Raw genomic sequence first — 23,630 nt, 5'->3', positions numbered from 1 at the left:
GTATTCACAGTCGTATTTCACGTGGTTTGCACTACTTTAGTTGCATTAAGAAATGAACCAACGTCTATGGTCATTTATCAACGAACATGAAAGCCTTACAAACTAAGCACACCCTTAGGAACAGCCTCGGTGGCCAAGCGTTAAGGCGTCGGTCTCGTAAACCGAAGATCCTGGGTTCAATCCCCAGTCGGGGCTTTTTCTTTTGTAGAAATATAGCCGTTGACATGTATGGTGCATATTTCATACCTGCACTACTTTGACCACTCTGTATTCACAGTCGTATTTCACGTGGTTTGCACTACTTTAGTTGCATTAAGAAATGAACCAACGTCTATTGGCATTTATCAACGAACATGAAAGCCTTACAAACTAAGCACACCCTTAACAACGGCCTCGGTGGCCAAGTGGTAAGGCGTTGGTCTCGTAAACCGAAGATCCTGGGTTCAATCCCCAGTCGGGGCTTTTTCTTTTGTAGAAATATAGCAGTTGATATGTATGGTGCATATTTCATACCTGCACTACTTTGACCACTCTGTATTCACAGTCGTATTTCACGTGGTTTGCACTACTTTAGTTGCATTAAGAAATGAACCAACGTCTATTGGCATTTATCAACGAACATGAAAGCCTTACAAACTAAGCACACCCTTAGCAACAGCCTCGGTGGCCAAGTGGTAAGGCGTCGGTCTCGTAAACCGAAGATCCTGGGTTCAATCCCCAGTCGGGGCTCATTTTTTTACTGATCAACAAAACTTTCACGAGAGGTCGGGTCCCACAGAACTGAACCATGGACAAGCTAAATTCTCCCTTGACATCTTGCAGATAAACGTATGCGGTACATCCCTGGAGAAAGGGATGAGTGGGAAGAAGAGCATGTGGAAGTCATTTCACATATCACATGTGTAAACTGCACAACAAAAATTGAGAAAAGTACACAGGCAAACGGAGACGAATCCATTACTATCTGCTAGTATATGATAGGTGCAGGCTCAGTTTGATACGTTTCACTTGATTAAATATTTCGAAATTTCTCTTTTGACCAAATGAAGAAAAACAACAATGAAAAGCAGTACAGTCTCACTCTCGATAAAAATCAGGAAGATACCACTTACCTTTAGCAAAGTATGAAAGGAAAGGTCTGTCATGTAGATGTATGAGGTGCACTGAGTTTCACTGCCAGTGACATGTGACACAATTCCATTGACTCTCAGCAAGGACCATTCATATGAAGTAAACGTATAAACGTTGCTGTGCTGTGCTCCCCCTTGGCCAAATGGTGAGGCGTCGGGCTAATAAACTGGAGGAGATCTCAGGTACAATCCTCAATTGGGCTTAACTGGATTTTCATTCTTCGCTCTGTAAGGGGTATACAACTCAAGTTGTCTTTGAAAGATGACAGTCACATATCTATCACATCTCATATGCCCTTGACTCGTTGGAATATACTGACACGTATGAAAGAAGGTGAAGGTTGCAGCTATGATATTCTTTAGTGACAGAGGCCGAGAAGTTGTGTTGCAGGAAAACTAATTGGACTAACGATACTGATTCAATACGCTGAAAAATGTATGCTGGACGTTTATTTCAAGTGTGCAAATTGTGTCTAGATCCTGTCAGGAAAAACTTAGTTTACGAACAATTATAAGTGAGTGTGACATTAGAGCATACGTCATTTATTTGGCGTACTTTACAGGGACTTCCTGACACATAGTGCAAATTTGAATCACATGACCATGGGTAAGATTTGTCACTTAGATATGGCTGAAAAAGTGCCTTATTCCAATTGTGTTTGTTTGACCTTTGTCAGCCTCGGTGGCCAAGTGGTAAGGCGTCGGTCTCGTAAACCGAAGATCCTGTGTTCAATCCCCAGTCGGGGCTTTTTCTTTTGTAGAAATATAGCAGTTGATATGTATGGTGCATATTTCATACAAGCACTACTTTGACCACTCTGTATTCACAGTCGCATTTCACGTGGTTTGCACTACTTTAGTTGCATTAAGAAATGAACCAACGTCTATGGGCATTTATCAACGAACATGAAAGCCTTACAAACTAAGCACACCCTTAACAACGGCCTCGGTGGCCAAGTGGTAAGGCGTCGGTCTCGTAAACCAATGATCCAGGGTTCAATCCCCAGTCGGAGCTTTTTCTTTTGTAGAAATATAGCAGTTGATATGTATGGTGCATATTTCATACCTGCACTACTTTGACCACTCTGTATTCACAGTCGTATTTCACGTGGTTTGCACTACTTTAGTTGCATTAAGAAATGAACCAACGTCTATGGTCATTTATCAACGAACATGAAAGCCTTACAAACTAAGCACACCCTTAGGAACAGCCTCGGTGGCCAAGCGTTAAGGCGTCGGTCTCGTAAACCGAAGATCCTGGGTTCAATCCCCAGTCGGGGCTTTTTCTTTTGTAGAAATATAGCCGTTGACATGTATGGTGCATATTTCATACCTGCACTACTTTGACCACTCTGTATTCACAGTCGTATTTCACGTGGTTTGCACTACTTTAGTTGCATTAAGAAATGAACCAACGTCTATTGGCATTTATCAACGAACATGAAAGCCTTACAAACTAAGCACACCCTTAACAACGGCCTCGGTGGCCAAGTGGTAAGGCGTTGGTCTCGTAAACCGAAGATCCTGGGTTCAATCCCCAGTCGGGGCTTTTTCTTTTGTAGAAATATAGCAGTTGATATGTATGGTGCATATTTCATACCTGCACTACTTTGACCACTCTGTATTCACAGTCGTATTTCACGTGGTTTGCACTACTTTAGTTGCATTAAGAAATGAACCAACGTCTATTGGCATTTATCAACGAACATGAAAGCCTTACAAACTAAGCACACCCTTAGCAACAGCCTCGGTGGCCAAGTGGTAAGGCGTCGGTCTCGTAAACCGAAGATCCTGGGTTCAATCCCCAGTCGGGGCTCATTTTTTTACTGATCAACAAAACATTCACGAGAGGTCGGGTCCCACAGAACTGAACCATGGACAAGCTAAATTCTCCCTTGACATCTTGCAGATAAACGTATGCGGTACATCCCTGGAGAAAGGGATGAGTGGGAAGAAGAGCATGTGGAAGTCATTTCACATATCACATGTGTAAACTGCACAACAAAAATTGAGAAAAATACACAGACAAACGGAGACGAATCCATTACTATCTGCTAGTATATGATAGGTGCAGGCTCAGTTTGATACGTTTCACTTGATTATATATTTCGAAATTTCTCTTTTGACCAAATGAAGAAAAACAACAATGAAAAGCAGTACAGTCTCACTCTCGATAAAAATCAGGAAGATACCACTTACCTTTAGCAAAGTATGAAAGGAAAGGTCTGTCATGTAGATGTATGAGGTGCACTGAGTTTCACTGCCAGTGACATGTGACACAATTCCATTGACTCTCAGCAAGGACCATTCATATGAAGTAAACGTATAAACGTTGCTGTGCTGTGCTCCCCCTTGGCCAAATGGTGAGGCGTCGGGCTGATAAACTGGAGGAGATCTCAGGTACAATCCTCAATTGGGCTTAACTGGATTTTCATTCTTCGCTCTGTAAGGGGTATACAACTCAGGTTGTCTTTGAAAGATGACAGTCACATATCTATCACATCTCATATGCCCTTGAATCGTTGGAATATACTGACACGTATGAAAGAAGGTGAAGGTTGCAGCTATGATATTCTTTAGTGACAGAGGCCGAGAAGTTGTGTTGCAGGAAAACTAATTGGACTAACGATACTGATGCAATGCGCTGAAACATGTATGCTGGACGTTTATTTCAAGTGTGCAAATTGTGTCTAGATCCTGTCAGTAAGAACTTAATTTACGAACAATTATAACTGAGTGTGACATTAGAGTATACGTCATTTATTTGGCGTACTTTACAGGGACTTCCTCACACATAGTGCAAATTTGAATCACATGACCATGGGTAAGATTTGTCACTTAGATATGGCTGAAAAAGTACCTTATTCCAATTGTGTTTGTTTGACTTTTGTCAGCCTCGGTGGCCAAGTGGTAAGGCGTCGGTCTCGTAAACCGAAGATCCTGTGTTCAATCCCCAGTTGGGGCTTTTTCTTTTGTAGAAATATAGCAGTTGATATGTATGGTACATATTTTATACCTGCACTACTTTGACCACTCTGTATTCACAGTCGCATTTCACGTGGTTTGCACTACTTTAGTTGCATTAAGAAATGAACCAACGTCTATGGTCATTTATCAACGAACATGAAAGCCTTACAAACTAAGCACACCCTTAACAACAGCCTCGGTGGCCAAGTGGTAAGGCGTTGGTCTCGTAAACCGAAGATTCTGGGTTCAATCCCCAGTGGGGGCTTTTTCTTTTGTAGAAATATAGCAGTTGACATGTATGGTGCATATTTCATACCTGCACTACTTTGACCACTCTGTATTCACAGTCGTATTTCACGTGGTTTGCACTACTTTAGTTGCATTAAGAAATGAACCAACGTCTATTGGCATTTATCAACGAACATGAAAGCCTTACAAACTAAGCACACCCTTAGCAACAGCCTCGGTGGCCAAGTGGTAAGGCGTCGGTCTCGTAAACCGAAGATCCTTGGTTCAATCCCCAGTCGGGGCTTTTTCTTTTGTAGAAATATAGCAGTTGATATGTATGGTGCATATTTCATACAAGCACTACTTTGACCACTCTGTATTCACAGTCGTATTTCACGTGGTTTGCACTACTTTAGTTGCATTAAGAAATGAACCAACGTCTATGGTCATTTATCAACGAACATGAAAGCCTTACAAACTAAGCACTCGCTTAGCAACAGCCTCGGTGGCCAAGTGGTAAGGCGTTGGTCTCGTAAACCGAAGATCCTGGGTTCAATCCCCAGTCGGGGCTCATTTTTTTACTGATCAACAAAACATTCACGAGAGGTCGGGTCCCACAGAACTGAACCATGGACAAGCTAAATTCTCCCTTTACATCTTGCAGATAAACGTATGCGGTACATCCCTGGAGAAAGGGATGAGTGAGAAGAAGAGCATGTGGAAGTCATTTCAAATACCACATGTGTAAACTGCACAACAAAAATTGAGAAAAGTACACAGACAAACGGAGACGAATCCATTACTGTCTGCTAGTATATGATAGGTGCAGGCTCAGTTTGATACGTTTCACTTGATTATATATTTCGAAATTCCTCTTTTGACCAAATGAAGAAAGACAACAATGAAAAGCAGTACAGTCTCACTCTCGATAAAAATCAGGAAGATACCACTTACCTTTAGCAAAGTATGAAAGGAAAGGTCTGCCATGTAGATGTATGAGGTGCACTGAGTTTCACTGCCAGTGACATGTGACACAATTCCATTGACTCTCAGCAAGGACCATTCATATGAAGTAAACGTATAAACGTTGCTGTGCTGTGCTCCCCCTTGGCCAAATGGTGAGGCGTCGGGCTAATAAACTGGAGGAGATCTCAGGTACAATCCTCAATTGGGCTTAACTGGATTTTCATTCTTCGCTCTGTAAGGGGTATACAACTCAAGTTGTCTTTGAAAGATGACAGTCACATATCTATCACATCTCATATGCCCTTGACTCGTTGGAATATACTGACACGTATGAAAGAAGGTGAAGGTTGCAGCTATGATATTCTTTAGTGACAGAGGCCGAGAAGTTGTGTTGCAGGAAAACTAATTGGACTAACGATACTGATTCAATACGCTGAAAAATGTATGCTGGACGTTTATTTCAAGTGTGCAAATTGTGTCTAGATCCTGTCAGGAAAAACTTAGTTTACGAACAATTATAAGTGAGTGTGACATTAGAGCATACGTCATTTATTTGGCGTACTTTACAGGGACTTCCTGACACATAGTGCAAATTTGAATCACATGACCATGGGTAAGATTTGTCACTTAGATATGGCTGAAAAAGTGCCTTATTCCAATTGTGTTTGTTTGACCTTTGTCAGCCTCGGTGGCCAAGTGGTAAGGCGTCGGTCTCGTAAACCGAAGATCCTGTGTTCAATCCCCAGTCGGGGCTTTTTCTTTTGTAGAAATATAGCAGTTGATATGTATGGTGCATATTTCATACAAGCACTACTTTGACCACTCTGTATTCACAGTCGTATTTCACGTGGTTTGCACTACTTTAGTTGCATTAAGAAATGAACCAACGTCTATGGGCATTTATCAACGAACATGAAAGCCTTACAAACTAAGCACACCCTTAACAACGGCGTCGGTCTCGTAAACCGAAGATCCTGGGTTCAATCCCCAGTCGGGGCTTTTTCTTTTGTAGAAATATAGCAGTTGATATGTATGGTGCATATTTCATACAAGCACTACTTTGACCACTCTGTATTCACAGTCGTATTTCACGTGGTTTGCACTACTTTAGTTGCATTAAGAAATGAACCAACGTCTATGGGCATTTATCAACGAACATGAAAGCCTTACAAACTAAGCACACCCTTAACAACGGCCTCGGTGGCCAAGTGGTAAGGCGTCGGTCTCGTAAACCGAAGATCCTGGGTTCAATCCCCAGTCGGGGCTTTTTCTTTTGTAGAAATATAGCCGTTGACATGTATGGTGCATATTTCATACCTGCACTACTTTGACCACTCTGTATTCACAGTCGTATTTCACGTGGTTTGCACTACTTTAGTTGCATTAAGAAATGAACCAACGTCTATTGGCATTTATCAACGAACATGAAAGCCTTACAAACTAAGCACACCTTTAACAACGGCCTCGGTGGCCAAGTGGTAAGGCGTCGGTCTCGTAAACCGAAGATCCTTGGTTCAATCCCCAGTCGGGGCTTTTTCTTTTGTAGAAATATAGCAGTTGATATGTATGGTGCATATTTCATACAAGCACTACTTTGACCACTCTGTATTCACAGTCGTATTTCACGTGGTTTGCACTACTTTAGTTGCATTAAGAAATGAACCAACGTCTATTGGCATTTATCAACGAACATGAAAGCCTTACAAACTAAGCACTCGCTTAGCAACAGCCTCGGTGGCCAAGTGGTAAGGCGTTGGTCTCGTAAACCGAAGATCCTGGGTTCAATCCCCAGTCGGGGCTCATTTTTTTACTGATCAACAAAACATTCACGAGAGGTCGGGTCCCACAGAACTGAACCATGGACAAGCTAAATTCTCCCTTTACATCTTGCAGATGAACGTATGCGGTACATCCCTGGAGAAAGGGATGAGTGAGAAGAAGAGCATGTGGAAGTCATTTCACATATCACATGTGTAAACTGCACAACAAAAATTGAGAAAAGTACACAGACAAACGGAGACGAATCCATTACTGTCTGCTAGTATATGATAGGTGCAGGCTCAGTTTGATACGTTTCACTTGATTATATATTTCGAAATTCCTCTTTTGACCAAATGAAGAAAGACAACAATGAAAAGCAGTACAGTCTCACTCTCGATAAAAATCAGGAAGATACCACTTACCTTTAGCAAAGTATGAAAGGAAAGGTCTGCCATGTAGATGTATGAGGTGCACTGAGTTTCACTGCCAGTGACATGTGACACAATTCCATTGACTCTCAGCAAGGACCATTCATATGAAGTAAACGTATAAACGTTGCTGTGCTGTGCTCCCCCTTGGCCAAATGGTGAGGCGTCGGGCTGATAAACTGGAGGAGATCTCAGGTTCAATCCACAATTGGGCTTAACTGGATTTTCATTCTTCGCTCGGTAAGGGGTATACAACTCAGGTTGTCTTTGAAAGATGACAGTCACATATCTATCACATCTCATATGCCCTTGAATCGTTGGAATATACTGACACGTATGAAAGAAGGTGAAGGTTGCAGCTATGATATTCTTTAGTGACAGAGGCCGAGAAGTTGTGTTGCAGGAAAACTAATTGGACTAACGATACTGATGCAATGCGCTGAAACATGTATGCTGGACGTTTATTTCAAGTGTGCAAATTGTGTCTAGATCCTGTCAGTAAGAACTTAATTTACGAACAATTATAACTGAGTGTGACATTAGAGTATACGTCATTTATTTGGCGTACTTTACAGCTACTTCCTCACACATAGTGCAAATTTGAATCACATGACCATGGGTAAGATTTGTCACTTAGATATGGCTGAAAAAGTGCCTTATTCCAATTGTGTTTGTTTGACCTTTGTCAGCCTCGGTGGCCAAGTGGTAAGGCGTCGGTCTCGTAAACCGAAGATCCTGTGTTCAATCCCCAGTCGGGGCTTTTTCTTTTGTAGAAATATAGCAGTTGATATGTATGGTGCATATTTCATACAAGCACTACTTTGACCACTCTGTATTCACAGTCGTATTTCACGTGGTTTGCACTACTTTAGTTGCATTAAGAAATGAACCAACGTCTATGGGCATTTATCAACGAACATGAAAGCCTTACAAACTAAGCACACCCTTAACAACGGCGTCGGTGGCCAAGTGGTAAGGCGTCGGTCTCGTAAACCGAAGATCCTGGGTTCAATCCCCAGTCGGGGCTTTTTCTTTTGTAGAAATATAGCAGTTGATATGTATGGTGCATATTTCATACAAGCACTACTTTGACCACTCTGTATTCACAGTCGTATTTCACGTGGTTTGCACTACTTTAGTTGCATTAAGAAATGAACCAACGTCTATGGTCATTTATCAACGAACATGAAAGCCTTACAAACTAAGCACACCCTTAACAACAGCCTCGATGGCCAAGTGGTAAGGCGTCGGTCTCGTAAACCGAAGATCCTGGGTTCAATCCCCAGTCGGGGCTTTTTCTTTTGTAGAAATATAGCAGTTGACATGTATGGTGCATATTTCATACCTGCACTACTTTGACCACTCTGTATTCACAGTCGTATTTCACGTGGTTTGCACTACTTTAGTTGCATTAAGAAATGAACCAACGTCTATTGGCATTTATCAACGAACATGAAAGCCTTACAAACTAAGCACACCCTTAGCAACAGCCTCGGTGGCCAAGTGGTAACTCGTCGGTGTCGTAAACCGAAGATCCTGGGTTCAATCCCCAGTTGGGGTTCATTTTTTTACTGATCAACAAAACATTCACGAGAGGTCGGGTCCCACAGAACTGAACCATGGACAAGCTAAATTCTCCCTTGACATCTTGCAGATAAACGTATGCGGTACATCCCTGGAGAAAGGGATGAGTGGGAAGAAGAGCATGTGGAAGTCATTTCACATATCACATGTGTAAACTGCACAACAAAAATTGAGAAAAGTACACAGACAAACGGAGACGAATCCATTACTATCTGCTAGTATATGATAGGTGCAGGCTCAGTTTGATACGTTTCACTTGATTATATATTTCGAAATTTCTCTTTTGACCAAATGAAGAAAAACAACAATGAAAAGCAGTACAGTCTCACTCTCGATAAAAATCAGGAAGATACCACTTACCTTTAGCAAAGTATGAAAGGAAAGGTCTGTCATGTAGATGTATGAGGTGCACTGAGTTTCACTGCCAGTGACATGTGACACAATTCCATTGACTCTCAGCAAGGACCATTCATATGAAGTAAACGTATAAACGTTGCTGTGCTGTGCTCCCCCTTGGCCAAATGGTGAGGCGTCGGGCTAATAAACTGGAGGAGATCTCAGGTACAATCCTCAATTGGGCTTAACTGGATTTTCATTCTTCGCTCTGTAAGGGGTATACAACTCAAGTTGTCTTTGAAAGATGACAGTCACATATCTATCACATCTCATATGCCCTTGACTCGTTGGAATATACTGACACGTATGAAAGAAGGTGAAGGTTGCAGCTATGATATTCTTTAGTGACAGAGGCCGAGAAGTTGTGTTGCAGGAAAACTAACTGGACTAACGATACTGATGCAATACGCTGAAAAATGTATGCTGGACGTTTATTTCAAGTGTGTAAATTGTGTCTAGATCCTGTCAGTAAGAACTTAATTTACGAACAATTATAAGTGAGTGTGACATTAGAGCATACGTCATTTATTTGGCGTACTTTATAGGGACTTCCTGACACATAGTGCAAATTTGAATCACATGACCATGGGTAAGATTTGTCACTTAGATATGGCTGAAAAAGTGCCTTATTCCAATTGTGTTTGTTTGACTTTTGTCAGCCTCGGTGGCCAAGTGGTAAGGCGTCGGTCTCGTAAACCGAAGATCCTGTGTTCAATCCCCAGTCGGGGCTTTTTTTTTACTGATCAAGAAAACATTCACGAGAGGTCGGATCCGACAGAACTGAACCTAAATTGTCCCTTAACATCTTGTAGATAAACGTATGCGGTACATCCCTGGAGAAAGGGATGAGTGAGAAGAAGAGCATGTGGAAGTCACTTAGTATATGATAGGTGCAGGCTCAGTTTGATACGTTTCACTTGATTATATATTTCGAAATTCCTCTTTTGACCAAATGAAGAAAGACAACAATGAAAAGCAGTACAGTCTCACTCTCGATAAAAATCAGGAAGATACCACTTACCTTTAGCAAAGTATGAAAGGAAAGGTCTGCCATGTAGATGTATGAGGTGCACTGAGTTTCACTGCCAGTGACATGTGACACAATTCCATTGACTCTCAGCAAGGACCATTCATATGAAGTAAACGTATAAACGTTGCTGTGCTGTGCTCCCCCTTGGCCAAATGGTGAGGCGTCGGGCTGATAAACTGGAGGAGATCTCAGGTTCAATCCACAATTGGGCTTAACTGGATTTTCATTCTTCGCTCGGTAAGGGGTATACAACTCAGGTTGTCTTTGAAAGATGACAGTCACATATCTATCACATCTCATATGCCCTTGAATCGTTGGAATATACTGACACGTATGAAAGAAGGTGAAGGTTGCAGCTATGATATTCTTTAGTGACAGAGGCCGAGAAGTTGTGTTGCAGGAAAACTAATTGGACTAACGATACTGATGCAATGCGCTGAAACATGTATGCTGGACGTTTATTTCAAGTGTGCAAATTGTGTCTAGATCCTGTCAGTAAGAACTTAATTTACGAACAATTATAACTGAGTGTGACATTAGAGTATACGTCATTTATTTGGCGTACTTTACAGCTACTTCCTCACACATAGTGCAAATTTGAATCACATGACCATGGGTAAGATTTGTCACTTAGATATGGCTGAAAAAGTGCCTTATTCCAATTGTGTTTGTTTGACCTTTGTCAGCCTCGGTGGCCAAGTGGTAAGGCGTCGGTCTCGTAAACCGAAGATCCTGGGTTCAATCCCCAGTCGGGGCTTTTTCTTTTGTAGAAATATAGCAGTTGATATGTATGGTGCATATTTCATACAAGCACTACTTTGACCACTCTGTATTCACAGTCGTATTTCACGTGGTTTGCACTACTTTAGTTGCATTAAGAAATGAACCAACGTCTATGGGCATTTATCAACGAACATGAAAGCCTTACAAACTAAGCACACCCTTAACAACGGCGTCGGTGGCCAAGTGGTAAGGCGTCGGTCTCGTAAACCGAAGATCCTGTGTTCAATCCCCAGTCGGGGCTTTTTCTTTTGTAGAAATATAGCAGTTGATATGTATGGTGCATATTTCATACAAGCACTACTTTGACCACTCTGTATTCACAGTCGTATTTCACGTGGTTTGCACTACTTTAGTTGCATTAAGAAATGAACCAACGTCTATGGTCATTTATCAACGAACATGAAAGCCTTACAAACTAAGCACACCCTTAACAACAGCCTCGATGGCCAAGTGGTAAGGCGTTGGTCTCGTAAACCGAAGATCCTGGGTTCAATCCCCAGTCGGGGCTTTTTCTTTTGTAGAAATATAGCAGTTGACATGTATGGTGCATATTTCATACCTGCACTACTTTGACCACTCTGTATTCACAGTCGTATTTCACGTGGTTTGCACTACTTTAGTTGCATTAAGAAATGAACCAACGTCTATTGGCATTTATCAACGAACATGAAAGCCTTACAAACTAAGCACACCCTTAGCAACAGCCTCGGTGGCCAAGTGGTAACTCGTCGGTGTCGTAAACCGAAGATCCTGGGTTCAATCCCCAGTTGGGGTTCATTTTTTTACTGATCAACAAAACATTCACGAGAGGTCGGGTCCCACAGAACTGAACCATGGACAAGCTAAATTCTCCCTTGACATCTTGCAGATAAACGTATGCGGTGCATCCCTGGAGAAAGGGATGAGTGGGAAGAAGAGTATGTGGAAGTCATTTCACATATCACATGTGTAAACTGCACAACAAAAATTGAGAAAAGTACACAGACAAACGGAGACGAATCCATTACTATCTGCTAGTATATGATAGGTGCAGGCTCAGTTTGATACGTTTCACTTGATTATATATTTCGAAATTTCTCTTTTGACCAAATGAAGAAAAACAACAATGAAAAGCAGTACAGTCTCACTCTCGATAAAAATCAGGAAGATACCACTTACCTTTAGCAAAGTATGAAAGGAAAGGTCTGTCATGTAGATGTATGAGGTGCACTGAGTTTCACTGCCAGTGACATGTGACACAATTCCATTGACTCTCAGCAAGGACCATTCATATGAAGTAAACGTATAAACGTTGCTGTGCTGTGCTCCCCCTTGGCCAAATGGTGAGGCGTCGGGCTAATAAACTGGAGGAGATCTCAGGTACAATCCTCAATTGGGCTTAACTGGATTTTCATTCTTCGCTCTGTAAGGGGTATACAACTCAAGTTGTCTTTGAAAGATGACAGTCACATATCTATCACATCTCATATGCCCTTGACTCGTTGGAATATACTGACACGTATGAAAGAAGGTGAAGGTTGCAGCTATGATATTCTTTAGTGACAGAGGCCGAGAAGTTGTGTTGCAGGAAAACTAACTGGACTAACGATACTGATGCAATACGCTGAAAAATGTATGCTGGACGTTTATTTCAAGTGTGTAAATTGTGTCTAGATCCTGTCAGTAAGAACTTAATTTACGAACAATTATAAGTGAGTGTGACATTAGAGCATACGTCATTTATTTGGCGTACTTTATAGGGACTTCCTGACACATAGTGCAAATTTGAATCACATGACCATGGGTAAGATTTGTCACTTAGATATGGCTGAAAAAGTGCCTTATTCCAATTGTGTTTGTTTGACTTTTGTCAGCCTCGGTGGCCAAGTGGTAAGGCGTCGGTCTCGTAAACCGAAGATCCTGTGTTCAATCCCCAGTCGGGGCTTTTTTTTTACTGATCAAGAAAACATTCACGAGAGGTCGGATCCGACAGAACTGAACCTAAATTGTCCCTTAACATCTTGTAGATAAACGTATGCGGTACATCCCTGGAGAAAGGGATGAGTGAGAAGAAGAGCATGTGGAAGTCACTTAGTATATGATAGGTGCAGGCTCAGTTTGATACGTTTCACTTGATTATATATTTCGAAATTTCTCTTTTGACCAAATGAAGAAGAAACAACAACAATGAAAAGCAGTACAGTCTCACTCTCGATAAATATCAGGAAGATACCACTTACCTTTAGCAAAAGTATGAAATGAAAGGTCTGTCATGTCATGTAGATGTATGAGGTGCACTGAGTTTCACTGCCAGTGACATGTGACTCAATTCCATTGACTCTCAGCAAGGACCATACGTATGAAGTAAACGTATATGTTGCTGTGCTGTGCTGTGCACTTCCTTGGCCAAATGGTGAGGCGTCGGCCTTTTGAACTGGAGGATAAAATTCAATCCACAGGTGGGCTTAACTGGATTTTCATTCTTCGCTGTCTAAGTGTACATAAGTGAAGTTGTCTTTGAAAGTTGATGGTGACATATCTGAGACAAGTCTAAGGTAATGGGTGAGAAATGTAATATGAACGGACCAAATTATTAGGTTTCAGTGAGAAAGAATTCTACTAAAACTTTCACGGCGAGGGGCCAGTCGTAGGTCAATGTTGACAATCAGACACAGAGGCAGTCAGATGTAGATAGGCCGAATGATGACACAACTGCAATATCAGTCGGCGTGTAAGTTGTTGTGTGTGTTAGTCTCCAGTCAGCACAAGAGACAGCCTTCTATATGTCGTCATTGATTCTTGAGCATCCAAGCGATGTGAGGAGCCTTTTGCGATCGGGCTCGTGTTTACCAACAGTCAAAAACACATTTTCATATGCAGAGGGACGACAGCTCTTAAGCCACTACAATACTGTTACCATAATACGAAATGAGACCCATAATAACTATCACTTCATCAATAACAATACAAATTACAGAAAATACACTCCCCTAATGCAGAAAAAAACTACTAAGACTGACGATAATGACGCAATACGCTGAAGATTTTATGCTGAACGTATTTTTCAAGTGTGCAATTTTTTTATGGTTCTTTTTTCCCAGGATGTTATTCTTAGAGGAGTTTGAATGGGGTTTGACGTTACAGTATTATATATTTTAAGGGACGTTGAATATAAATCAAAATATTTTGTTCACATCTTAATGGGACGTTTTATTTTGTAATATTAGTCATTTATTTATGGCTGGTATGACTGTTTATTCAACTTTTTTCCCTTGTCTTGGTTGTAAGTCGTCGTTCTCAGAAACCGGAGACCCTGTTTTGAAATCCCAGTGAGGCGCCATTGTATAGGAGTACATACCTTTTTCGTATTGTCTATTTGTTGCACACAGTTTGTGCAAAGGTCTATTGAGTGCACTGGGTAAATCGTTTACCAATGCTTGCAATAAGGATACAGTTTTCTGCTCACAATAATAATCGTTGATCGGATAAATTTACTTGGTAAAAATCTACATTTAGTCAATCGTATTATTTTAATGGCTTTTTCTATTTGTGCTCTACAGTAGCAACATCTTTACGAAATAAATAGGTGAATAGATATTTTTGAAATAACTATATACACTTTTAGTTTCTTTGAGGAGGATTTACAAACTCTTACGCGTCATTGTCCATTGCACCATTGTATACATGAATACGATAGATGTTATGATCTGTGCTGGTTTTTTGAGCACAATGTGAGTATTAAATGATGACAATTCATCTACATTGAAAGAAGACAGATAACGTATTAATTATAGTGTGCAGCAGCTACATCATTTATTTTCTTTTACAAATGTTCATATTTAACCAAACAAACTATGAATGGTACTGACTGAAACCAATGCCGTCCTTTGCTGCTGTTATAGTTCATAGTATAGTACCCCGCACTCATCAGTATTCCAGCTACATGACAGCAGTCTGTAAACAATCCAGTGACAAACAAAATTAGTATCTTGTTTTTCATCTACCATATTTTCACTTGTCTATGGGTGCAGTACATGTAGTCAATGTGTAACGTTGGTAAGTATAATTATGCTGATATGCAAAGTATACAAAACCAGCAATGATATTTCTCTTGGTAAAATGTCTGCCATAAGCCATCAGATTGCACCAGTGTGTGTGTGTGTGTGTGTGTGTGTGTGTGTGTGTGTGTGTGTGTGCGTGCGTGCGTGTGTGTGTTTGCGTGTGTGTGTATTTATGCATGTACGTAACATTGTACGAGCATTGTATGGTGAGTGTCGATGTGAACCGCCAAATTAAGTGAACGATTTCAATGTTATAGTGTATGTTTTCAGCTGCAGCTGAGAAACATTTTGAATACAATAATATAACTGACATGTTTATATATATGTTCTATATTGGAAAATACCGGTTTTGTTGACGCAAATAGTGAATAATACTAACGTTTTACTCTATAGTCCGTTTTACTGATTATCCCTGTATGAAATGCGTTATGCGTTTCCCTTTGATATAAACAAATCCAAAATACAACATATGTCATATTTGGGATTTCACTTTCTTAGTAAATTACAACTTCTAGTACGTTTTTGTTTGAGCGGGCTGGGAGGCTGACTTCGTGTGCTGGCGATTAGGTGCCAGAGGGAGCGGGTTCGAATCCCGGATGTAACTCAACCAAAAAAGTACTAGAATTTGTACTTTACGAAGAAAGTGATATCCCAAATATGACATATGTTGCATTTGACCACTTTCTAAAATGGTTTTGTGTACTCAAATCCAAAATACCTGGAGAAAAGTGGACGAAGGTGGTGTGGATAAGATTCTGAAGTGTTGGTCGTTAAAATGAAGTCTCATGTTCAACGTCAGGTTATTGGATCGTCAATGCGACAGATTTGTGTGGAAGGGTTAAATTAATATTATGATTCATGAGGTTACCTGAGATTGATTCGGCTAAGAAGAAGGACGCCTTATCACATGGCTAACAGGATGCTGGGTTTACTGTCACTTAGCTAGAGTCTAACCAAAAAGGTAAAACATACAAAGGTATAAAACATTGCACTATGGCTAGGTGAGAGAACTGTGTGAGTATATGTTTAATGGAACAGTTTTTCATTGCCCCATCGAGAAACACTTCACATTTTTTTCATTCATCCAATCCCTAACTGGGGTTCTTTGAATAATGACATGTATGAAAAATATAAAATTCCATCATTTTTACACGTCGCCCAGTTTGTAAGACATTTTGGTGACCGATCCTCCCACAAAACAGCGCCGTTTTTTTATGCGCACGGTACCGCAATGGACACTGTGAATTGGACAAATGAAACAGGTTTGCGCATTTTTTTCGAAAGGAGCTCCGACAGGAAATTTAATCTTAGATATTCTGCGTACGAGACCGACTGTTACGTTATACACCGACCATCTGTCAATTTTAGTGAGAGCATAGAATTTAAATGTACCGGGGCAATCTTCTAATGCCATGCCCATGAACCACAAATTGAGATCCGTCTGGGAATCGAATCCAAGTCCCTATGTACCACACCGACGTGTAACAATGCAGATTATTCAAACTAATTAAGCCTGTTTATTCATCACGTGATTTGAATCGAAATTAGCCATCTGCTATACTATTGGATTGTATCGCTTATCAGTGGATGACTGGAATATGAGAGATACCCGTCTGGTTTAAGCAAGAACGTATGCTAAATTGTTCCATTTGACGTGTGTGTGAAAGCGAGTATGTGAGTTTGCCATCACGACAATTTGAACTCAGCATGATATAAATATGTATGACCCAACCACAAAGCACGGAAAATATACAGACAGAAATATACATATGTTTAACACCCAAAATATATGAGAGATACTTTTATAAATACAAATATGTCTTTCATGTCATTGGTTTGTTGTTTTTAATGCTGCACTGAACAATAATCCAGCTATATGGCAGCGAACTCATAATAATCCAGTCCGTAGCAGACATACCAGTGGTCAACATCATGAGCATATTTTGATGCAGTTGGGACATGGTGGCATCTGTAAGTCAGCGAGTCTGACCACCACATTTAGTTCTAGTGTACAGTACACAACCCTGTGCACTTAAAAGAACCCACGAATCCGTTGGTATATGACCAAATGGTGGCCACATGAACACGTGCATACACCTAGTTGCGGGTACAGCTTGGACAAAGTGCTGTGATTATGTGCCCCAGTCCACCCAGCTGTCAATTGGGTACCTCGTTAGGATGAGAGAGCCACAATAAACTCAGTGCACCTATTGGCAGCAAGATTTGTATACTCCCCGGGGAGTTGAGATTGAAATACGATGTGTCTATCTATCTATCTATCTATCTATCTATCTATCTATCTATCTATCTATCTATCTATCTCTCTGTCTGTCTGTCTGTCTGTCTGTCTGTCTGTCTATCTATCTCTTTAGTCGCCTCTTATGACAAGAAGGCATGGGTTTGCTCTAACCAAGGGAATGGCCTAAAAGTCGGTCCAGGCCGAGCCTAGCCAAATGTAATATTGGCTAATGAATCCATTAACGAGCACCATGCCTGTAATTGGTAAATGCAACACACACTCATGATAATAATGATCAATCGGAAGCCACAAACGCGTACCATAATAACTTTAATACGAATAAATCGCTTAAAACCCAAGAATACGAGCAGCCTGTGATCAGGCTAACCAAGGTTACGTCTAAAAAAGGAATCGTGAAAAGAGACAGGATTTATAACGCATAAATACTTCAGTCAGTTACGATACACATTTCCCGAAAATGTTTTATATATATATCCAAATAGATACCACGCCTAAAGATGAGTGTTCAGTGTATTTAAAGCATGCCGGTCTGTCAATAATACCGTCTTTTCCCCACACTTTCAACCTTTTCTCGTGCACAACTACCTGGTTCGAGCAGTCAAAAGCAACTTAAACATTACACATGCATCTTGAATTGTGTTTAAATCCATAAATTAGCAATATATCTACCTAAATATCACTTTGTGAAGTTACAAAAAGCCACACGTAAAGACAACTGGCCCGTTAACGTGAAACCCTTTCCTCTCTGCTTGGCCTGGGCTCTCAAAAACAACTTAAGAGCCACACATGTATCTAGAAATATGTTTAAATCAATCGATTGATATTATTGCTACATTGATACCACTTTGTAATGCCATAAAATGCAACGTGTAAAGAAAACTGGTGCCTTAAAGGTCACATGCAACCTAAAAACATAATTAAAACACAATTATCACTTATTCATGACATATAGCATACACCCCTGCTTGTTAAAAAAACAAACATAGAAAATTATAAGCGTACAATCGCGACTCAAAAAGTGCAATACTTCCCTCGCAACGAAGCCCTCGGAAGACCTAAACCAGTCATATCGGATGGGTGTGCACGCAAGTGTAACGGCGGCTTCACACTGGCTGGTTCGTTTGCTGATACGTTGAGGGCTCATAGTGTGTTCAGAAAGATGATCTGTTTGATTGGCATTTTAGAAGTATGGAGAGTCACAAGAAAGTAAGATTCTTTATGGACAACCAAAGACGTATATTCACAATATATACGTGTTTGGAATAGCAACTTCCTTTATTCTACTTGATGCGTTGTTTCAGTATGGATTCATATACCATTGTCAAAAAAAATCATATGCACTAAAATAAGTTGTTATCCATAAAGAACGTATATCGAGATTTTGGATTTTGTCAATACACGTTCTCTGAATTTGCGTTCGATCCAATCAAATATCTTCTCAATAGAGATGGTGAACAACTGCATGGCTGGAAACTGTAATTCGTCTAAGTGAAAAGCAGGACTTGAAACTGACAAGAGTTTGCACCAGTTTCTCTCAGATCCAGTCATCCGAGAAAAATGGATGTAGTTTGTTTGCAACCCATAGACATAAAACATGTCATGTGTACAAGTATCACACCTGGCTTATTACATAATGTGGCAGAGACAGGATTCGGGTGCACGAGTCATGAATCAATTTGTTTTCTTTATGGCGTATAGCCTGATAAGCGTAAAGTTCAAATTGCATGTGGTCAACGATTGAAGCTGTGTATTGCATATTGTCTTTAGCAGACAGGTAGGCAGGCAGACATATAGGTGTCAATAAACCAGACATTGTGTTTTCTCTATGACAGAGGCTAATTACCACAATCAACAAGTTTTTTTATGTAACAAGTAGACTATTTACTTGTTTGTGTTCACAACCAGGATTAGACTACTGCTCACGACCTCATACTCCGGGCATGCACACTGTGCATGCGTTATGCGCCTAGCGCAGCACAGCTGTTGAAACCACTTTTCCCCCCAGCGCTGGGGGGAAAATTAGTGAATCGTTTGAACTCCGATTTCGCGGGCTTTTTTCCATCGCGTTTTTTCAACGTTATACGTTGAATTGTCATTTTGTATGTTTTGTTTAGGTAAGTGCATACCGAAAGAAAAATCTGCAATGTTGTGTTTTACGTTGCATGTGACCTTTAAAATGAAGCTCTTTTCTCACGCCACTCTCAACATAGCCTCAACCAAAAGTGTTTAGTCTGTGTTCGGTCCGGCTTGACCCGGACTCTCAAAAACAGCTCAAACCAAAAACACGTATCTTGAATCGTGATTAAACCCATAGATTGGTATTGTATCTACCTAAAGATCACTTTGCAATGTTACAAAATCCCACATGTATAGACAATCTGAGAGAGATTCAGCACTTTTCATTGAGGCTATGATGAAAATTTTGTTTTCCGAGAACATTATTCCTACAATCTATGGGAATGGTGAGAGGATAGGGCTTCACTTCCACTTTACTTTATGAAATGGTATTTACTTGTAAACATACGCATATGCATATACGCTGGCCGTCGGATTTGAACTGGTGTTGTTTACAATAAAAACACATAAGAAATTTTGTGTGAATGTATACTTTGATGATCCTTTATAACATACTGCGAAAGGTTGTGATTAAAAATATTTCTTTTGATATATATATATATATATATATATATATATATATATATATATATATATATATATATGCATGCATGTATGTATGTATGTATGTATGTATGTATGTATGTATGTATGTATGTATGTATATATGTATGTATGTATATATGTATGTATGTATGTATGTATGTATGTATGTATGTATGTATGTATGTATGTATGTATATATGTATGTATGTATATATGTATGTATGTATGTATGTATGTATGTATGTATGTATGTATGTATGTATGTATGTATGTATGTATGTATGTATGTATGTATGTATGTATGTATATATGTATGTATATATGTATGTATGTATGTATATATGTATGTATGTATATATGTATGTATGTATGTATGTATGTATGTATGTATGTATGTATGTATGTATATATGTATGTATGTATGTATGTATGTATGTATGTATGTATGGTATGTATGTATGTATGTATGTATGTATGTATGTATGTATGTATGTATGTATGTATGTATGTATACACACACACACATACACACACACACACACACACACACACACACACATATATATATATATATATATATATATATATATATCAAAAGAAATATTTTTAATCACAACCTTTCGCAGTATGTTATAAAGGATCATCAAAGTATACATTCATATATATATATATATATATATATACTGACATTCACCAATATCCACTTCTGTTTAGCACAAACATCTTGTGCTGGTTCAGCATGAGTCAGTAAAGGTAAACTAGGAACCCCTATATCTCAATTAAGCAACGAAAAGAAGTCAAAAGGCTGTCACTCCCCGCCGAGGACCCAGGATGTCACACGTCACATGCTAACAGAAGTGATGAAGGAAATGAGGTACGTTTGCATTGTTGTTCATTTACATTGATTACTATACATTTTCAATCAAACCGTACATTTGAGAATCCAGGAAGTGTATCTACCCTAATATGCAGATTTCGTTTTAATACTCTGGAATCCATTTTTAGAATTATCTGGTGGCCCGGCCCCGCCCGACTTTTAGGCCACCCCGTAACCGGATCTGGATTCACCGTGAAAGACAACGTGTACCCGAATATTTTATTTGATGGAACAACACAATTTTACAAGTTTTTCTCTTGTCCACTGACACCGTTTCACAACGCAGTTTCAGGGTTAACAGAAAAAGTATCGGGTCCCAAAAACTCGATCTACGAACATAGGACGTATCACACAAAGCGACCATAGCCTTAGTACGATCGCAACTAACACATCAGCATTAAGTTATGACCCGAACGCTAAGCTTGTGTTGTTGAACCAGCCCAGGATTTTGACCATGTCGTCCACTCGGCATGTTTGTGGATAGTTATGGAGACGCATCTATCCAGCTGACGGGCCAGAGGTTAAAGCTGGATCCATCCAACCATTCGATTCCCAATATGGCTGCTAATTCTCCCAAAGTGGCAATAATGGAACCAGGTTTTCTAGTGGGGGACTAAGTAAGGTTAGTTTAACGCCGTTTTTGAGTATGTTATGTTTATCTTGGCTTTCTTGAGGGGGAAATCCCGGAGATATCATGTTTTAGACGACTTCCTCTTTGATGAAATCAACGATGACAGGTATCGCTTTGGCAAGCAACGACACATACGAATATGGGGTTCGATCCCACGATCACTGAGACATGGCATGCTTGGAAGGGTAACAACAGAATCGCACGTCTTTAATGATTACCTTACCCGTACGCCACTACTAAAGAACTGATAATCGAATAAAGAAGGATAGTCGAAGTCGTTGGATCTGTCTCTCCGGCGGGAGTGAGCGGTACTTTTTCACAGACCACATAAAGCAAGCACTGTACATAGGTGTTTCCGTACAAGACACTGAGGATACTTGTGTAAGCTAAAATACTTCAGTAAATAAAGAACAACAAATTCCAAACCTCGAAGTATTTAATGGGCAATTTACTCGTAGTTCACGTGCTAATTTCAAATGAATTACGCTGACGAAAAACAGAAAACATTTCGCTAGTCTTTATACCGTGTTTACTCACATGATGCGGTAACCAGATGGTTAAAGAGTTCGCTTATCATGTCACAGTCCTCGTTCTTTTCCCATTTCTGGTGTCACCCACCATAAATTATTTTGGCGCCCAACCGGAATAGTGCTAAAACGGCGCAAACCATATTCACTCACTGGTGGAGTATTGCTACTTTAAGAGCGGCATAACACCACACTCACTCACACGACCGCAAGTCCAACTATTTCGGTGAAAGGTCTGTGCATATTCGCAGCTTACAGGATCTTGAAACCTTTATATAACTTGTTGCTTAGATAAATTAAAGTCTTCACCGTATTCACATCGAAATCAAGAGCTGGACTTAGAGCATGTTCGCACGACTGACCAGAGTCCATCTTACCTTATGGACAGCTGCCAGAAAGTGAATAAGAAATGTGCAGTGCGCATGTCCAGAGTCAATGTGCACAGTAAACCCCCATCGAAACATGTATTTAGGTTTTCATGGCTTTCAAGGACTTGCCAGCACACACTTGCATGCGCCACCTTTCGGAATCAGACGTGTGCATTGCTCGTGTCCAGAGTCAAAGTGGTTTGTTGGGGTCCATCAAAACATTTATTTAGACTCTCATATGCGGTCAATGCTTTCAAGGATGGGTGAGTGAGTATAGTTTTACGCCGCTTTTAGCAATCTTCCAGCAATATCACAAACACCAGAAACGTGCTCACGGGGGAAACACCAGGCTACTCAACTGCCCTCACGCCTTGCAAACATGCTCACTCGCACATTTTGCGCTTGCTCCTGTTTGGATGCAGTGAAGACGCATTAAATGTCAACTCGGTCGGAGTATGAGACAGATACAGTCACACTTTCTTCCGTGTATCGGTCAATATCTACACAGCTGTGGGCATAAGGCCACGCGTCTACACCTGGGGTATCGACCGGCACACTTCGGAAAGCGTGAGTGTTTACCTTACATGCCAGCTTGTTGGCCCAAGGTCCGAGCAGATGTTGGTCTCTGATTCTGTCAGTATGACGTTACTGCTGTCTGCGGACTTGTGTCTGGCGGTTTGCAAAACATTTAATTCAATAAACTTTAAATTCTGTTTCTAGTAACAAATATAACAAACGTCTGCATTAGGTTCAGAATGACATCATGTAGATGATGAAACGCTGCACCAATACTTGTGAACACGTAAGTAAACATAAGACGGATACGTATTCAAATCAACACCACTGGAGGTTCATTTTTAGTGATTGATTAAATCAACACCACAGTAGGTTCTTTACGTTTCCGTGAAATGTAATGGTCTGTATTTTGGGAGATCGATTTTAGTGAGCGAGACAGACATCCCAATGATCAAGAGCATGATCAAGATCCCAATG

The 23,630-nt window shown here is 40.3% G+C and overlaps 23 non-coding genes across 23 annotated transcripts; all 23 read left to right on the top strand.

Moving 5' to 3' along the window:
- Positions 1-123: 123 nt before the first annotated feature.
- On the top strand, positions 124-195 carry Trnat-cgu (transfer RNA threonine (anticodon CGU)). Its single transcript has one exon. It is a non-coding gene; the product is annotated as a tRNA-Thr (tRNA).
- A 195-nt stretch (positions 196-390) lies between these two features.
- Trnat-cgu (transfer RNA threonine (anticodon CGU)) lies at positions 391-462 on the top strand. Its single transcript has one exon. It is a non-coding gene; the product is annotated as a tRNA-Thr (tRNA).
- A 195-nt stretch (positions 463-657) lies between these two features.
- Positions 658-729, top strand: Trnat-cgu (transfer RNA threonine (anticodon CGU)). The gene has a single exon. It is a non-coding gene; the product is annotated as a tRNA-Thr (tRNA).
- Positions 730-1,806: 1,077 nt separating this feature from the next.
- Trnat-cgu (transfer RNA threonine (anticodon CGU)) lies at positions 1,807-1,878 on the top strand. The gene has a single exon. It is a non-coding gene; the product is annotated as a tRNA-Thr (tRNA).
- A 462-nt stretch (positions 1,879-2,340) lies between these two features.
- On the top strand, positions 2,341-2,412 carry Trnat-cgu (transfer RNA threonine (anticodon CGU)). The gene has a single exon. It is a non-coding gene; the product is annotated as a tRNA-Thr (tRNA).
- A 195-nt stretch (positions 2,413-2,607) lies between these two features.
- Positions 2,608-2,679, top strand: Trnat-cgu (transfer RNA threonine (anticodon CGU)). Its single transcript has one exon. It is a non-coding gene; the product is annotated as a tRNA-Thr (tRNA).
- Positions 2,680-2,874: 195 nt separating this feature from the next.
- Trnat-cgu (transfer RNA threonine (anticodon CGU)) lies at positions 2,875-2,946 on the top strand. Its single transcript has one exon. It is a non-coding gene; the product is annotated as a tRNA-Thr (tRNA).
- Positions 2,947-4,023: 1,077 nt separating this feature from the next.
- Trnat-cgu (transfer RNA threonine (anticodon CGU)) lies at positions 4,024-4,095 on the top strand. Its single transcript has one exon. It is a non-coding gene; the product is annotated as a tRNA-Thr (tRNA).
- A 195-nt stretch (positions 4,096-4,290) lies between these two features.
- Trnat-cgu (transfer RNA threonine (anticodon CGU)) lies at positions 4,291-4,362 on the top strand. Its single transcript has one exon. It is a non-coding gene; the product is annotated as a tRNA-Thr (tRNA).
- Positions 4,363-4,557: 195 nt separating this feature from the next.
- On the top strand, positions 4,558-4,629 carry Trnat-cgu (transfer RNA threonine (anticodon CGU)). The gene has a single exon. It is a non-coding gene; the product is annotated as a tRNA-Thr (tRNA).
- A 195-nt stretch (positions 4,630-4,824) lies between these two features.
- Trnat-cgu (transfer RNA threonine (anticodon CGU)) lies at positions 4,825-4,896 on the top strand. The gene has a single exon. It is a non-coding gene; the product is annotated as a tRNA-Thr (tRNA).
- Positions 4,897-5,973: 1,077 nt separating this feature from the next.
- Trnat-cgu (transfer RNA threonine (anticodon CGU)) lies at positions 5,974-6,045 on the top strand. Its single transcript has one exon. It is a non-coding gene; the product is annotated as a tRNA-Thr (tRNA).
- Positions 6,046-6,485: 440 nt separating this feature from the next.
- Positions 6,486-6,557, top strand: Trnat-cgu (transfer RNA threonine (anticodon CGU)). Its single transcript has one exon. It is a non-coding gene; the product is annotated as a tRNA-Thr (tRNA).
- A 195-nt stretch (positions 6,558-6,752) lies between these two features.
- On the top strand, positions 6,753-6,824 carry Trnat-cgu (transfer RNA threonine (anticodon CGU)). The gene has a single exon. It is a non-coding gene; the product is annotated as a tRNA-Thr (tRNA).
- Positions 6,825-7,019: 195 nt separating this feature from the next.
- On the top strand, positions 7,020-7,091 carry Trnat-cgu (transfer RNA threonine (anticodon CGU)). Its single transcript has one exon. It is a non-coding gene; the product is annotated as a tRNA-Thr (tRNA).
- A 1,077-nt stretch (positions 7,092-8,168) lies between these two features.
- Trnat-cgu (transfer RNA threonine (anticodon CGU)) lies at positions 8,169-8,240 on the top strand. The gene has a single exon. It is a non-coding gene; the product is annotated as a tRNA-Thr (tRNA).
- Positions 8,241-8,435: 195 nt separating this feature from the next.
- Trnat-cgu (transfer RNA threonine (anticodon CGU)) lies at positions 8,436-8,507 on the top strand. Its single transcript has one exon. It is a non-coding gene; the product is annotated as a tRNA-Thr (tRNA).
- Positions 8,508-8,702: 195 nt separating this feature from the next.
- On the top strand, positions 8,703-8,774 carry Trnat-cgu (transfer RNA threonine (anticodon CGU)). The gene has a single exon. It is a non-coding gene; the product is annotated as a tRNA-Thr (tRNA).
- A 1,344-nt stretch (positions 8,775-10,118) lies between these two features.
- On the top strand, positions 10,119-10,190 carry Trnat-cgu (transfer RNA threonine (anticodon CGU)). The gene has a single exon. It is a non-coding gene; the product is annotated as a tRNA-Thr (tRNA).
- Positions 10,191-11,175: 985 nt separating this feature from the next.
- Trnat-cgu (transfer RNA threonine (anticodon CGU)) lies at positions 11,176-11,247 on the top strand. The gene has a single exon. It is a non-coding gene; the product is annotated as a tRNA-Thr (tRNA).
- Positions 11,248-11,442: 195 nt separating this feature from the next.
- On the top strand, positions 11,443-11,514 carry Trnat-cgu (transfer RNA threonine (anticodon CGU)). The gene has a single exon. It is a non-coding gene; the product is annotated as a tRNA-Thr (tRNA).
- Positions 11,515-11,709: 195 nt separating this feature from the next.
- On the top strand, positions 11,710-11,781 carry Trnat-cgu (transfer RNA threonine (anticodon CGU)). The gene has a single exon. It is a non-coding gene; the product is annotated as a tRNA-Thr (tRNA).
- A 1,344-nt stretch (positions 11,782-13,125) lies between these two features.
- Positions 13,126-13,197, top strand: Trnat-cgu (transfer RNA threonine (anticodon CGU)). The gene has a single exon. It is a non-coding gene; the product is annotated as a tRNA-Thr (tRNA).
- The last annotated feature ends 10,433 nt before the right edge of the window (positions 13,198-23,630 follow it).

The sequence above is a fragment of the Haliotis asinina genome, chromosome 7 (assembly GCF_037392515.1).
Source record: "Haliotis asinina isolate JCU_RB_2024 chromosome 7, JCU_Hal_asi_v2, whole genome shotgun sequence".
NCBI lineage: Eukaryota > Metazoa > Mollusca > Gastropoda > Lepetellida > Haliotidae > Haliotis > Haliotis asinina.
This window is presented reverse-complemented; position numbering and strand designations above follow the sequence as displayed.